The sequence below is a fragment of the Lolium perenne genome, chromosome 1, assembly GCF_019359855.2.
Source record: "Lolium perenne isolate Kyuss_39 chromosome 1, Kyuss_2.0, whole genome shotgun sequence".
Lineage (NCBI taxonomy): Eukaryota > Viridiplantae > Streptophyta > Magnoliopsida > Poales > Poaceae > Lolium > Lolium perenne.
The window spans coordinates 209,826,403-209,830,340 of NC_067244.2; the positions used below are offsets into that span (position 1 = coordinate 209,826,403).

The 3,938-nt window shown below is 41.7% G+C and overlaps 1 long non-coding RNA gene across 1 annotated transcript; it reads left to right on the forward strand.

The window, feature by feature from the left end:
* The first annotated feature begins 885 nt into the window (after positions 1 to 885).
* Positions 886 to 1,489, forward strand: LOC127316430 (uncharacterized). The gene is made up of 2 exons (XR_007860406.2): positions 886 to 942; positions 1,060 to 1,489. It is a non-coding gene; the product is annotated as an uncharacterized lncRNA (long non-coding RNA).
* Positions 1,490 to 3,938: the final 2,449 nt, after the last annotated feature.

Below are 3,938 nucleotides of genomic sequence, written 5' to 3' on the forward strand. Positions count from 1 at the left end.
GGGAAAGAAGTTGCCCAGCTCGGGGAACAAAGTAAACAATCGATCGCCCCGCTCATAGTGCAAGCCGCCGGTCCGGATGCCCCCGATATCATAGCAGCTGCGGCAGCACATGGATTGACTGTAACGAGTGCCAGAGAACAAGCGGCCGACTTAGGTATCACTCTTCGTGCACTGTTAGGCCTTGATGAGGCGCCAATGAAGGACGTAGTATTTACATATGTGAAGAATGGCCCTCTCGTCGAGCCTCGCAGAAGAGGATCTACCTCGACAAATGAAAGGTCTGCTAAATTGGTACAAGGGTTACATAAAACATAAAAACGCCAAAGACTATATCTATGCGGAAGTTAGATATGAGCATCACTTCAAACATTACTATGTACAAATTCATCTGAGTGAATTGTTCCAGCTGTTCAATCTGCGCGACCTCGACAAATCTATCATCAGTTGCTACGTTCTGTAAGTGATTTATTAATTTCTACCCCATCTCGTTCATTGCCTGCACTATATATATATATATATATTGTCCTAACTATCTTGTTGTGTACGCTATTATGCAGAATGAAGAAGCGGGAAATGCGAATAAGGAACATCCATGATGTTGGGTTCATTGACCCACAAATCGTTAATTCATATGTGTTAGAACACCACCCCGCCGACGTGGAGGATGACCTGTGGCGGTTTATTAGAAAACATACACTCAAAAGTGATATTCTATTTCCTTACCATTTTGGGTGAGTGTTTCTGTCTTGAGCACATTCTCTTTTGTTTACTCCATGCATGGTATGTGGCTAATCGATGACTTATGCATGACTGTGCATGTATCGTGTCCGCAGGTTCCACTGGATTCTTATGGTAATTCAAGTTCAGACCTCCTCGCCTCGTCCACGACTCTCTGAATATGGATCCGGCGCTTTGGGCCGACATGAGAAAAATGATGCAAAAGTAATTATTTTCATTCATTTGCGCTCTATATCGATCGGCCTATTTCGTTCATCATTTCCTAATATCAAGTAACTAATTAATAACTGTCTTGTTCATTTAATTTTCTTTGCCTCGTAGGGTTTGGAGACGGTTCGTAGATACCAAGGTCGGTGAATTCAAAAAAGAGCTACATTTTAAAATGGCAGTGCGGACGACTGGGGATATTCAGCCACCGGGGACCAATCTATGTGGATACTATGTTTGTGAGAGGATCCGGAGATACTGCAATGAGCGGGACCAGAAGTGTGAGAACAACATCCTGAGGAATAACCTCCGGAAGACGCTTAGTCCAGAAGCTCGCTTCCGACCACTTCAAGAGGAACTAGCTGGATGGTTGGCGAGGGAAGTCATCGATCCTAGAGGAGAACACCATTACGATGACGTAGAACTTTATATGCACTAAATTATGGATGGAAACTTGTTCAAAATTGTATATGGTCATCCGATATTGAATATATATTGTATATGGTCATCCGATATTGAATATATATTGTATATTCCTCTTGAATTCTTTTTGGTTCTAATTTCAAATTTGTTTGAAATTGTACATTCATATGCATGTATGTAGTACCGTGGAATATGTGAAACTCCTTCAAAATTAAAACCCAAAAGAAATAAAACAATACAAATTAAAAAGAAACCAGATTTAGGGGGAGGGGGGGGCTAAACCCTAAACCCTGCGGAGGCCTTTAGTCGCGGTTGGCCAGAAGAACCGCGACTAAAGGTCCTCCGCCCTGGCGCTCGCCTGCGGCCCACGTGGACGGGCCTTTAGTCGCGGTTCGTAAGGAACCGCGACTAAAGGGGGGGGGGGGGCCTTTAGTCGCGCTACTTTGGTCGCGGTTGCGCAACCGCGACTAATGGCAGTTGCGAACCGCGACCAAAGCCCCTTTTTCCACCAGTGGAGCCAGGAAAATCTGCAGCGAGTTTAATGCTGAACATGGAGGAAGGGCCTGTCTGAAAACATCAACAGCAGTGTTTTGATTTGATGGTGCACCGATCAATTGGCTACCCAGCTAAATGATGTACTCCCGATTCATATTAGTTGTCACTAAGATAGATGCATTTAGATATATCTTAGTTCTAGATGCATTCATATTAGTGACAGTAATATGAAACGGAGGGAGTACCTCTATGAGAGAGCTCAGTTCGATCAACCAGCATAGATTTCCTCGATCGATTAATTATCTTCTAAGTACTATTGCACGAATAGGAGGCGAATACATCTGCAAGTACACATGCACATGCTGGCTAGATTAGGGGTATTATTGTACTGCGAATCTTTGCATCACTATGTACTCATCTCGCCTGTGTTCCACACGCTATCCGTATTATTAGAAGACGATCCATTGACCCAACACCTATCTATTTCCATCCGATCCGGTTAAATCGACGCGAAGTTGTGAAGATCGTGAGTATGTAGTAAGCGGCATCCTGTCAATTAAAGGAGATAGGAGGTACTGATGTAGTATGAGCCATAGTCTCTACGTATCTACTGTGAAATTGCATTCACTAGCTAACCAGTTGTTCTATTAAAAGAAGGAAACTTATGAAATAGTATGAGCAAGGCATCGATGTGCAAAGCAAATATATGTACTGTATTTAGTACCCTTCAATTCAATATGATGGAGCCTCAGCTCACAAACCCATGGAACCACACCGGATCCATGCTGAACCATGAGAGGAACGTCATAAACGAGGTATTGTATATCAGCCACCTTTTCTAGCACAAGAAAAGTTCGGCGCGCCGTGCATGGACCATGTTGGGAGCTTAACTAATTAACACGGGCGCATGTCTGCCATTGATTTAGCTTCTAAGTGGAGACGGTCCTGCCTATATATGCTTAGTGAGAGTACACGTGTACCGTGATGCCCTAGTTTCTAACTTTCTATCTGGAGGCCCATAGATGCTGGTAAGGACGAGATGATCTAGCTACACATGCATGCACCGCTCGATCTTGACCCGTACCCGTACGTGCGCACTACTCCTATTTATGAGGGTTTTTAAGTGTGTGGGACTAGATGCAGACTCGTTTCTGTTATTTGGAAAATGCTAGCATGCCTGCGACGGAGCCGATGATCATACCCTCCCATTCTTCCTTTGGCTTTGAATTGATGGTCATTGATTTACAATGCCTTGAGTGAGCTGTTCAAGAACCATAATAACTTGAGCAACACTCACTCCGTTCATGAATAACCGTATATTTTTTACTTTTATCCTAAGTCAAACTTGTCAAATTTTGACCATTTTTATAGAGAAAAGTAGAAGCAAATCTGACACTAAATTGGTATAAGTATATCTGTCTTAAAATTTTGTTTATAATATATTAATTTGACGTCATATAGCTTTCTAATCTTTTCTATAAGTTAATCAAAATTTAAAAGGTTTCATTAAGATAAAAAGTAAATGTACACTTTTTCGTGGACAAAGACGGTATACGAAGAGAGAAGTGTATACTTTTCGTCCTTTAGTTGCGGGTAAAGTTCACTTATGGTTCTTATTATTTTGATTGTATAGAATTGACTCACTAGCCAACTATCACAAAAGTCTAAACTAGTGGAAAGAGAATAGGCAATATAATTATAATATCAACACTCTCCCTCACATCAAGCATTTTTCTTTTTCTGCTCCTTAGAGACGTTGGGTTCTCGATGTAGGTCGCAATTTTTTTTAATACCACGTGAGCATGGTCTTGAACTTGAGATTCTTTTGCTCTGATACCATATATAATTGATGCAATAGTATTACAGAAGTTCGAACCAATGGAAAGTTGCTAGGAAATAACCATCTTGTCACCAAGGGATTCAAACGACGTTTTAGCAAAAATTATGAGGACACCTTCAGTCCCGTTGTCAAAGCTGCTACTATAAGATTTGTCCTTGCTATTTTGTTTTCAAGGGATGGAGTCTCCATCAACTCGATGTCAAGAATTCGTTCCTACATGGTGTTCTGGAAGAGG